Source organism: Diuraphis noxia, unplaced genomic scaffold (genome assembly GCF_037042655.1).
Source record: "Diuraphis noxia isolate RWA-SAM2 unplaced genomic scaffold, SU_Dnox_SAM2 contig0001, whole genome shotgun sequence".
Classification (NCBI taxonomy): Eukaryota; Metazoa; Arthropoda; class Insecta; order Hemiptera; family Aphididae; genus Diuraphis; species Diuraphis noxia.
In genome coordinates, this window is record NW_028301711.1 from 34,346,881 (window position 1) to 34,360,053 (window position 13,173).

Genomic DNA, 13,173 nt, shown 5'->3' on the forward strand with positions numbered 1-13,173 from the left:
GCGTGAATAACGCCGCGTTGTAACAAATTACAAAATCACGCGACGTGAAGATAACGCTTTCTGTTTGACAGAGCCTTTAGAATCCTTTTTTAACGCCTTTATGATTTGTCGTCACTCTTTTAAACATATTATTCTATGTCACTACTTCTGTACAACACTAACCAGTCTTCTGCGTGAGTAGAAAACTCTTGGGAGGAGTATTTATTTATACTTTTTATATGTCTATATATTATTTAATAGTTTTGAGGGGGGGGAGTCAAAGATAAACAATTCCAAGTAGTTTTTAAAACCATAGGAGTAAAAAGCAGTAATTTTTACACAAAGCCAGTATTCGAAAAATTGGGTAACAGTCCAATAAGCGACCTATCCACTGATTTACATTCCACAACACAAGTGTCATCAATAAGACAATAACTGTATTGTAATGAAAAGTATTTATTTTTTTAATTAAAATAAATTCACAATCATTTTTTATGAGCTCTGGAGTAAATTTTTAGACGAAATTTATCAACATCAAAAATATAATAAATTATTTTGTGTTAGAAATTCATAAAAACGTATTTAAGATATTAAAATTGAATGCACTATTCATCATAAATTTTCCTACGCTCAAAATACAAAAATAAAAATTTACAAGAAAGTTAAATAATTTTTTTTATGAATTTTTGAAGTCAACAATTTTACTTAAGAGGACGCTACACCCGCATGTGTTGTCTCCGTCTTACAAGTACGTAACATTGCAAAAACTGTTTCGCGCGGGAAAGAACCGAGAAGGCTACAGTCATAACTAAAAAACGAAATTCTCACCACAGATAAAAGGGAATTTCGACTGTGCAACGTTGTTTTTATTTTTTTGATATTAGAACTGAAAAAAAAGTTATTCGATTTTGAAAAATGCAAAAATTATGCATTTTGAAACAATAAGAACTTTTTTTCTATTTGTGATATCGAAAAATTGAAAACAACGTTGCACAGTAAATGTTCTCCTTATTATGTAGTGAAAATTTCGTTTCTTAGTTATAGCTGTAGCCTTCTCGGTTCTTTCCCGCGCGAAACAGTTTTTGCAATGTTACGCACTTGTAAGACGGAGACAATACATGCGGGTGTAGCGTCCTCTTAAGAGGACGCCATACATTTATAGTACAGTAATTAATCATTTAAGAGGACGCCACACCCGCATGTGTTGTCTCCGTCTTACAAACGTATAACATAGCAAAATCTGTTTAGCGCGGGACAACTTTACTCCCTTAGTACTTATAGATGAATTACCAAAATTCCACCACGCATAGGTAAGAACTTTATCTGTGTCATAGCGTCGTTATTTTTTTGATAACGTAAATATAATTAAAGTTATAAGCTTAAGAAAATACATTTATTTTTTATTTTTTCATTAAATTACTTAAAATTATTGGTTTGTGCTATCAAAAAAATAACGACGCTATGACACAGATAAATTTCTTACCTATGCGTTATGAAATTTTGAAAATTCGATTATAAATATTGAGGGAAATAAGTTGTCCCGCGCTAAACAGATTTTGCTATGTTATACGTTTTTAAGATGGAGACAACACATACGGGTGTGGCGTCCTCTTAATATTCACCTGATTCCTAATATTTTTTCTTTGAAAGTCACTTCTTTTTTTTTTTGTTTAATGTAATACAAGGTTTTTCATACGTTGTGATAATTGCAGTTGAAAAATATGAATGATACATAGGTACTTAAGTATTTTTTATATTAGTGATTTAAGGTCAAATTTCAACAAAATTCATCAAAATCTAGAAAATTTAAAATTTTTTAAACTTATTATAATATTCATAACTATATTTTTAATTATTTATATTTATTAGTTTTTAATCACTTATTTTGTATAAGATAAAATAATAATTTATAATACCGCGGTTTCTCAAAAGTAAATCATGCAAACTATCAAAAAATCTAAAATTGATATAATTATATTTTATATTTGTTAAGTTCAAATTTATACAATATACTAATGAATAAGAATTTAAAAATATATATTTGTAAACCTCAAAATGTTAAGTAAAAAGAGAGAACAATTTTATGAGAAATTTTAAAAGTTGCAAATGTGTTAGCAGCAAGCACTACATAAACCTACATATTCTGAACGGCAAGACTATATAGCCATCCAAAAATCCGTAGTTTCAACATGGTCGGTTAAAAAGGAAAGATATGATATATAGTGGTCTGACAACGTTAAGTGTTAATTCAAAAAATAGAATAGTTTACACATGTTCTCCATGGTATTGATGCCCGGAAACTAACATTCGACAAACTCAAAATTCCAAGTTGGAAATTGTGAAATATAATTGATGTAATACAAACTATAATTGATTCAAAATTATTCTCTCTGATAAAATACTTTAAAGTTGAATAGAAGGCTTTACAGAATTTGTTGATAGTGGATATTCAAAGAAAGTTGAGCGTAAATCCACAGTAAGTATTTATGAGCGTCTGAAGTTTATATTCGTCGAAATTACGAAAAATTATTCTGAGTTGGATATTCATACAAATAATTTCTATTACATCAAAGATTTTAAAATTAAATAAAAGATTTCTCATAAATTATTCTACCATAAACAAAAAAGTTTACCGAAAGGCTAATTAATTTTTAACAGCGAGTGGCTGAAATTTAAATTTTTTGACAAGAATATTCTGCTGAAAATAAACGTGGTATTTGTCGTATGATTTTGGACTGTACAGAAATATATACAGCAATACCAAGTAAAATGGAACTAGTAGCACTTGTGATAATGGAGCACAATCCACATCGAAGCTAATTAAAATAATTTTGTACCACAACAAATCCAAAAGCTACCAAACTCTCATTGGTGGCATAAAGAAATATCCGCATTGATGTACGATGCTTCAATTGATTATGTAAACGATTTTTATATATCTACTGGCAATTTAATTAAGGTACGTAAATATTGATATTAAAATGGCCAAATGAAGCATCAAGCCTTTGCTATGCAAGATGGTAAGTTTTTTTTTGACAAAATCGATGGAAAATTTCCTCTGTGACACTCATTCATCAAACTTTTTTTTCGGTATTATATGGAGATAATGAATGTATAATGTGTTTCAAATTAAGTAATTTATAGTACCGTGGAATTATTATGCCTACATTTTAAATTCAGGTCAGCTGTATCATGGAATTGGTTCACTGATAACAACTTTTCAGACGAGTAACCAACAATCTTATTTTTCACAAATATTTTTATTTGAAAATTTAGAACTAGAACGGTGGCTATCATTATCTCCTCACGCCAATGAAGAAATTTAATAATATGATTATAAGGGTTTTTATAATATATAATATTGAATCAATGCCATCAAATTCTATAGATTTCAGTGTGAGTACTGACTGTTAGTAGTAATTGAGTACCATCAGTACGTTATTTTAATGCACCAGAATCAAATCAAATTGCCTTCTAACAATTAAATAAAAGAGACTTTGCAATAAAAACAATAGACAATAGGTACCCTAAATTTCGTCAGTGATACATAATTATTGTGCATATAACACTATTAGTGCTACAAATTGATGCATTGTCGAGGAGATGAAAATTCTGTAAATATTTCCCGAATTTAACCTGCTACGAAGAATCATATTCCTCAAAAACTATTTCCAAAATGAATGTTCTCTCATAAGGTTGAATTAATAAGTAGAAATAATTAAAATAACATTCTACTGGATTCTAATTTGTTATTGATAGATATTTACAAGGTATTGAAGCAAAAACTGAAACTCAGTGTCTTCATTTTATGAGAGAATATTAAATCAAATTGAGAGCTAATAATTACATTGATCATCGATATTATATGCAATAAATAATAATACATATTAGCATATCATCATGTATAGAACATTATGGCAATTCGTAAACGTTTAGAAAATAACAAAAAAAATCCATTTGATCTGTAGATTTGAAACCTCGGGATCGAAAATTACTAAATTGGCCTCGACATGTTAGTTTGATTTTTAACTTCTAGAGAACCTAACAAACTCTGAAAATGATGTATGAAATACTATTAAATTCTTATCAAATATTTGATAAAATATTATTGCATGATAAATTCACTGCATAATGTGCTAGCGTCAACTTTGCGGATGTGGTTTTCTTCGATTCATTAGTGATAAGATCAGACTCATATTAAATCTATTTCGACTAAAAAAAAAAAGATCACATTGTTATCGATAACATTTCTAATAAAATAATAAAGACTTTCATATTATATATTTTTATTCGGCATCATTTTCACAAACTTTCTATGGTTAGGGAACCACAATTCTATACGTATACATTATAGATACTCACTTTTTAATAGGGTGGATATTAAATTTCTAAAATGAGGGCCCCACAGGTTTTCCAATTTTCCCCCATATCATAATCATAGTTTTCTATTCCCGTCACATTTATATATTAGAGTACGTGTATGATGAAAATTTTCTAGTAAACATAAACAGATAATATGACAACGATTGAATTTTAATTACGAGTATTCTTATTCACAGGAAAGAAAATGTAGAATATGAACGGATAGTATTAGAAAAGTCAAAAGATGTACAATCGAAATGGTTTTCAAGAACGTAACACTATAACACCGGTAATGATTTTCAATAAATTACCATTAGAAATATCTAAAACTAACTTAAGAACTATACATTTTCAAATAATTACATATTTTATGCGTTAGTGAGCTGTAAAAGTAACTAAAAAAAATAACCAATACGTCATCTCTGTGAAATTCAATTAATGCCTTTAATTCAAGTATTTAAATATATTCATTTTTTATAAATGTAAGAAGGTGATTCTTTTTAAGTCGAACACTGATTTTTTGTTGAAAACTAATGAACTTTTAAAATTTTTGAAAACATTGTTATTAGATAGATATTATATTTATCATTACATGATAATATTTTTTACTGATTTTTAAGTTTTATTTTTTATGGTGATATCATAAATTTTAAATTTTATATTATAATTTATATATTTTGAAGCAGAATATATTTTTATTTTTTTGAGAATTTTATATGAAGTTACTTACATACAAATTTAATTTATTGAACGAGTAGTTAATAAATTATGGTACATTTTAAAGTTTAGGTAAGTGGATTGAAGTAGCACAAAACTTCAAAAACGTTTTCCATTACTCAGCTAATTTAAATACTATAATTAACAAATAGTTCAAAATTTGATTTTTATAATTATTATATTTATATTCCTTGGAAAAGATTCTGTTGGAGAATGAAATTAAAATACATATAAACTAAAATAATATTGTCATTCAAAAATGTAATAATAGGTATATTTAAAATAATAATAATGATATTAATAGTTGAAATTTTGTTGTTTTAAGAAATTGTTTATTTATAAAAACTTCAATAATAATTTTTTTTTAAATAACTCCTTTAAACTTTTTAGTGAAATGAGAGTTTAATATTTAAACAATCATCCGGCTTATTAATATATACGATATGTCTATTTGATTGAGAACTAAATATACTTGATCCGTGATGCCCAGATTAGTGATGATATTCCAAATGAAATAAAATTGATAGATATACAGGGTGATTATTTTAAGTGGGTACACTAATTATCTCGAAAAGTATTTACTTTTTCAAAATATTTTTTTACATGGTTTCAAGTTGTTAAAAAACCAACGTTTTTATTAAAAAATTATATTTTTAAATATTTTTTATCCTTATCATTTTTTTAAGTTTTTACTTTTTTGAATGACAACATAGAGTTTTAATTTCATATTCCAAAGCAGAATATTTTTCTAAGTATTTTGATTCATAAAAATCGAATTTAGGGCTAGTAGTTTTTAAGTTATACCTAAGTATTTAAAGTTTAGATTGGCAGAGTGGAGTGGTACGGGGTTACCCCGCAAAATGTTTGTCCTCTACTCCGCTTGTCAACACTTTAAATACATATAACTCATAATCTACTCGTCCTAAATTCGATTTTTATGAATCAAAATACTTAGAAAAATATTCTGCTTTGGAATATGAAATTAAAACTCTATGTTATCATTCAAAAAAGTAAAAAACTTAAAAAATGATAAGGATAAAAAATATTTAAAAATATAATTTTTTAATAAAAACGTTGGTTTTTTAACAACTTGAAACCATATAAAAAATATTTTGAAAAAAGTAAATACTTTTCGAGATAATTAGTGTACCCACTTAAAAGAATCACTCTGTATATAATAATTTTATATTATATAAAAATATTATAAAAAAGAAATTTTTTTTTTTACTTTTGCGACAAGAGTTCTCTTAAACAAGAATTGGCTATGCTTAAAAGTGTAACTTTTTAATTCGTATCAGTAGGTAACATAATTGTGATAGGTAGGTAGTAACTATTAATTATTAGTAAATCTAGTGTACAAAATTGTATATTTATTTACTGATTAATTATTTATTGTTTGAATATTGAATATATTCACAAGATTTTTGTTCATTAATAGTTCTTAGTGTTATCAGTTTATAAATAACTACTTTTACTCGCCTTTATTTGCTAATACAGTAATACATTTCATGGACAATTTTCAAACAATTATATTTCATAACTATCACTGGAAGAGACAATATGTTTTTGAATAATTATATATCGAGCCTTATTAGGTAAAAGGGCGTAAGCGACAATTTTGGCGAAAATGAGATATTGGTATCAAAATTTTTCTAAAATTCAGACGCATCGATCTGTAAAATGGCTAAGCGACAATATAAACTTAAGCATGTCATTTTGCCATTTAAAGATTGGACGAAAGCGACATGTCGTTTAGGCAATAACTTAAAAATTGATCGTAAGTCACATTAGTTTCGAAAAAAATACGTAAGCGACTTTGTTGCATGAGGTAAGCGACAAAATAATAATTATTATTTAATCAGGCGTACGCGACAATTTAATTGGCGCTTAGAAATTCGTTCGTAACATCATGTTGGTTACGATTGTTTTCATAATATTATATTGTTTATCTATTATCTAATTATCTTCAATATTATTATTAATAATTACTTATAGAATTTATTTAAAACGGTGAAAAATCATTTGATGAGCTTATATTGTGTTACAACATTATTTAATTTACTTTTTACCCTGCTTTTTACCTACTTCTTATATTTTTACAACTGTAATTCGTATAATAAAAATGTTGTCACGATTCACATCAGGAACATCACGTTCTCGAATACGAAAAATGTTGTTTGCTGCGAACAATTTGAATACAATACCATTAAGTAAGATTTTGGAATAATCTTTAATTTAATTTTTGATTTCTAGTCATATTATTATGATTAAACTATTTGTCAAATACTTTTAGCTGATGATAGCATTTGTATTACTCATGATAATTCAAATGTACAGAATTTGAGTACACAAGACAATAATGAATGTACCTAATCAAAATTTGGATCACTCAAGATACTTTGGTATGTTCAACATGTTAACACAAAGTTAACTAACTATTCGCATTGATTTGTTTTATTATAATATATTATTATGATTTTATTGTTCTTAATAATATATTTATAAAGTAAATAACATTATATTATTACAGTTAGTACCTATTTTAAATGTTTCATTTACTATTTATTTTATACTGCACTTAATGCTAAAATGTCCATTACCAAATCCAATTATGTTAGTCTACTTTTATATTGTTAGTTATACACTCATTATTTTTTAATGTTTCCTATAATATCATGTTTTGCTTTTATTAATTAGATGAAAATGTACATATTATTGCTGCAGAGAATGATGCTGTCAATGATATTAACAGGAATATTAATAATAATATGTATCATCCTCTGGATAGAACAATACTTACTATAAGTGATCTTGAAAGCATGGATTTTCGCTACTTAGACTCATTTAGTGATACTGTTGAAATTCAGAATGATGGTGTTTCCAATGAAGGTAATAATTTATTTCACACTGCATTGATGGTGCCAGTATCAGGCACTGGCATTAATACTCATGAAATTGATCAGACTGAGTTAGACTATAATAGTATAATTAACAACTCAAATCTTCAAATGAATAATATGACTGTGAATGAAGCTTCTATAATATCTGAATCTCATGATGCCCCGTATGAACCAGATTAAATAGAATTGAATGAAAGTTTTAGTGATGACAATGTAGTTGGAAGAAGTGGCCGTAAAAAACCTAAAAAAAGGTACTACTAGAAAAGTTTTAAAAAACTACTTAATAAATGGAACAGGAAAAAGTGTAAAACCCAACCCATGTGCAAAACTGTGTCAAAATAAATGTTCAAAAAAATTTGATGAATCACAAAGAGAGGATATTTTTAAATTTTTTTGGGAATTAGATCATGAAGAAGAGATTATTTACTGTCATGTATGAAACAAGTACAAATAAAAAGAAAAAGGTCAATTGGTGAAAGTAGAAGATCAGTGACAAATGAATATTTTTTAAAACATAATTCTATTGAAGTTCAAGTATGCCAGCAGTTTCTTCTTAAGACATTAGATGTCCCTCAAAAACTTTTAAGATATACCCATTTGAATAAGTCACCTGTGAACACTGCTAAAAAAGATAGACGTGGTTATAATACTCCTCGAAATAAAACAAGTCCTGAACAGTAACAAATAGTGGATAAATTTATCAGGTGTTTACCAGCTGTTTCATCACACTATTGTCGCAATAAGTCAAACAAAAAATACCTACCAACTGAGTTTAGAAATATTGCAAATTTATACTTAATTTATAAAGATTATTGTACAAACAAAAATGAATTTCCTATTTCATCTTTAGTTTTTCGTCGTTTTTTTAAAACTAAATACTCTATTGGCTTCCATTTACCAAAGAAAGACAAATGTAAGATTTGAGAAAAAAAAAATGAAAATGTAAATAACAACGAAGAAGAGATTCAAAAATATAATTGTCATATCAATTTAAAAGAAAAGGCTACAGCTATGTTTTAGAGTGATCAGAAGAAAACTGAGTCAGACAAGAACTTTTTGTGCATCAGTTTTGATTTGGAAAAAGTTTTAAATACGCCTTATGGCAATAATATGAATTTTTATTACAGCCGTAAGTACTCTCAATATAATTTAACAGTGTATGAATCTGTTACAAAAAGAGTAGCATGTTATCTTTGAGGAGAAGTAGATGCTAACAGAGGTTGCAATGAAATAGCCACTTGTATGCATGATTACTTAATGGATATAGACAAAAAAAATCCATTAAAACTATTGCACTCTATTGTGATTCCTGCTGCGGTCAAAATAAGAACCATGTCATTATTGGAATGCTGAATCAATTCATTAATAAAGCAAAATAATATATTATTTCGTAATTTTATAATTTCGTATCGTTTTATTTAATCATTAGCATAAATATATTCATAACTTCAGAGATAGATATAGAGTGTGGACAAAAGATATGAGTTTTGGCGAGGAGAAAATATTGACATTATTAGATACAATATTAAACTTTATGTCTTTATCCTATTGGCTATTATTATAGGTTCTCGAAAAATATATTCAATCATTAAAAAAATGGTATAATAGATTTTTCATTTATTTTTTGCAAAGATTTTATTTTTAGATTCTGAGTGGAGCGAGAAATGTATTGATTTACAATGATGTTTATTTCTTTTTCTTTTTTATTCTGTAAACACTTTTTCTCCATCTAAACTTGCTCAAAAGTATCAAGTGTAGCATCTTTTCTGAAAGGTAATGTCCTTGAGCTGGTACTTTAAACATGTCATTTTTCGATTTTCGAAACGGCACTCGAAATAAAAGCGGTTAAAGGAGAAAAAACGTACGATTTCACAATTTCACGATTTTATAATATTAAATAATTACGGACGACATTTTCTACCAGTAATATTGCTTCAAATAAAAAATGACAAGATATCTTTTTTGTTGTATTTTGAATTTTGTTCCTTACAGTTTAAAGTTTGGAAAATTTTAGCCATTTTTGAGCTATTCAAAGACATTTTAATTTTGGGAGTTTTTTGTTGTAAATCAAAAATTTGAGCGACTTTTTTCCTTATACATCTAAGATTTGAAAATTTTTAATAATCTATACATCCTAGACAGATAAACCGCCTCCGCTCAGAATTGTTTTTCGTATACAATGATATAATATCATTGGATTCAAATTTAATTCCATCCGTTACAGTAACCCACTTGTAACCTATTGTATAGCAGAGCGACATCCACGACTTACCCGCTTTTTTTTTGATACCTTGATTTATTTACTAATTATATCGGATAATTTTAAACTGTTGGCTCGCTCACGCCTTTTAGCTGTACATTATTTCAAAGAGCGATTGATCCACAAAAGACCACTCAAATCCATTGATTTACTAATAAATAAATAAATATACATGAATAATTATAATTTACAAACACGTCACACCGCGTGATTTTAGCTGTATAATATTATTTCCGCAAATTGTACGAAGTTGTTAATGTAATGTACCTACGGATACGAGGGGAAAAGTAAAATCATGTATATTTTTAAAACCATTTTCATATGACTATGTTCATTAGCAATTCGTTCTGTCGATGGTTTTAAACAATAATCGACAAAATTACGTTAAATATTAATTTATTCGTTTTAAATTATTTCTACCTATAGCATTTAACAAAAAAACAACTTCAATACAAATATATGAATTTATTAAAGACTGAGGAAGTTTATATTATATTCTAAGATAAATGTTGGTTTCTCGTTATAATTTTAAACAGAACTAGATACTGGTTTGACAATAATCTGCAATTAATTAAAAACCATGTTCTAAAATATATTTAACTAGGTAGGCATCACAACAAAATTATATTATATTACATATTTAACGATTCGCTCGCTTATAACACAAAATTATGTATTGGTTCAAAATTAGATACTTAAATATACCAATATACATAAAATGCATTATAGAAATATTCTACTTAAGAATATTATGTTAAAAGTAAATATAATGTTGTCACTGAAAGAAGTAAAAATTAACATAATAAGTTTATAGCTAAAAGTTGATAATAGTATAAGAAATATGAAGTATGTTTAATGAGCAAAATATAATATTTATTTATGAAGCCAACAATAAACTCAAGGTGACGTCACGCATATACATACATTAAATCGTATGCAATACAATATGCACAAAAACACAACGCGGTGCAAATTCCTGAGCATACTTCTTATTTCTTATACCATGAAAGAAATTAGTAAAAATGAAAATAAGTCTATTTTAATAATATAATCAGTGCATAGAACACAATATATAAGTTTGGCAAGTTAGGTACTCAATAAATGCATCCTTACCTAACAGTGTGCTAATTACGATTAATATCATACAGTAAATTATTCTTGTTTTTACACTACAGCATATATCATGCGAAATAAAGATAAGTTAATTTATTGTTATATTATTGGTCCAATTATAAGTACTTACGTATTTGATGGTGACCTATGATTACAACATGCAGCTATTATAGGTAGGTAGTTGTATAAGAGGTCGCTTCATCGCTGGCTTCATATATTTTGATTTAGGTGAACATTCATTACTGATCTACAAATAATTATTACATTGTCCATAAAATTATTGTGTTAATCCTTATTCACTAAATTACTATATAATGGTTCAAATATTTCTCTACAGCTAAAGCTTATCAGAGATCGCTTATTTTTTGATAAACGTTAAATTTAGATTTTATGATTAAATTGATAGCGAATATAATAAGCATATATATGTTTTAGATTCAAAGTCTTCAAATATAATATTTTACTTACACTCTTCAAATAGAAACATAATAAAATATAATATTTATAAATATTTTGCTTTCGAATGATATCTTTTGTTGATATTAAATGTAATAGTTTGAAATCAGTGCTAAATAAAAAAAAAATTACTGATTTCAAAATCATTTGATATTTTTCAAATATACAATGCTATAGATATTAATAGGCGTCTACCCACCTGGCATCTACCTACATAAAGTAACCTATATATTATATAAATAATCATATTTTAGACTAGCTATTTTATAAAAAAATAATAATTGAGAATCATTGTATATTGATGAAACATTAATAACATATTATATCATAATAGTGCCAATACGCAAATCTGATAAGCGTATCGATTTTTATGCAATACATATTTTATTTGTGTTTAATATTTTGCAAAATTATTAAAAATCTATTTTGAAGGATTTTTCTTCATTTTATAGATACCTAATGAGATAGAAAAACTTCCTTAATTTATTAAATATTTTTAAATCTCATTACACATTATTATTGCTTATGTTGTTATTTCAGGCATTTTATTTTTATTTTTTTCATTCAAAATTTTATGCTTAACATTATTTTTAAATTGTACTTTATGTCACGTACAAAAGACCTAACAAACTTATGGTTTTATTATACCTTGTTTTTTTTTTTTTTACTACTTTATTAATATTTTTTATTTATGTTTTACCACATGGCAATTTTATTATAGGCATATTTCAAAATTGGAAAGTTGATATTTAATTCGAATATAACGTTATGTGGTACTGATTTTTCATTACATCATATTGATTTTGGGAAAATATTGAACAAACAATGCAATAAAATATTATTTTGCTATGGCTAATAATTATTATGTGATCCGTTTGCGAATTCAAATTATATGCTGCGATAAAATTTATATTTATATTAAAGGAAATATTTATTTAAAAAAAAACCATACCTACATGAGCAGTTTAAGTTGAAAAATATATTAAATAGTTTTCTTAAAGTAGAAAGTGGAAAAGCATACAACCGGCTTATACAGCCACTAAAAAGTTTATTTAATATTTTTGACTAAATATTTACAATATTTAAACATACATTAGTCCAAAATTTATCATTTTGATTAACTATGACGGTTATGGTTCTTTAATTGGTTTGTATGATTTGTATGTATGGTTCGTAAAACGTACAATACATTCATCATAGTAGTGATAGTTATTAAAATTATCGAATAAATTATCGTTTAATTGACTTAAAAATTTAAAATTAAATTTTTTTTTCACCACGAGGTTTTAAATGTTGAGTTCATTTTATATGAAGTCATCTATTTCTATCCATTCCTAGCAATCTTCTTTAATCATAATCATACCTAAGTCACTTAACATTCAAATT

General features: G+C 26.3%; 1 protein-coding gene across 2 annotated transcripts in view; it reads right to left on the reverse strand.

Moving 5' to 3' along the window:
* LOC107173196 (uncharacterized) overlaps positions 1-13,173 on the reverse strand; it is a 171,738-nt gene that overhangs the window by 38,526 nt on the left and 120,039 nt on the right. For both annotated transcript variants that reach the window (XM_089215719.1, XM_089215718.1), the window contains one exon: positions 11,462-11,578. The gene's annotated coding sequence lies outside the window, so the exon portion shown is untranslated. The remainder of the gene's footprint in view (positions 1-11,461; positions 11,579-13,173) is intronic.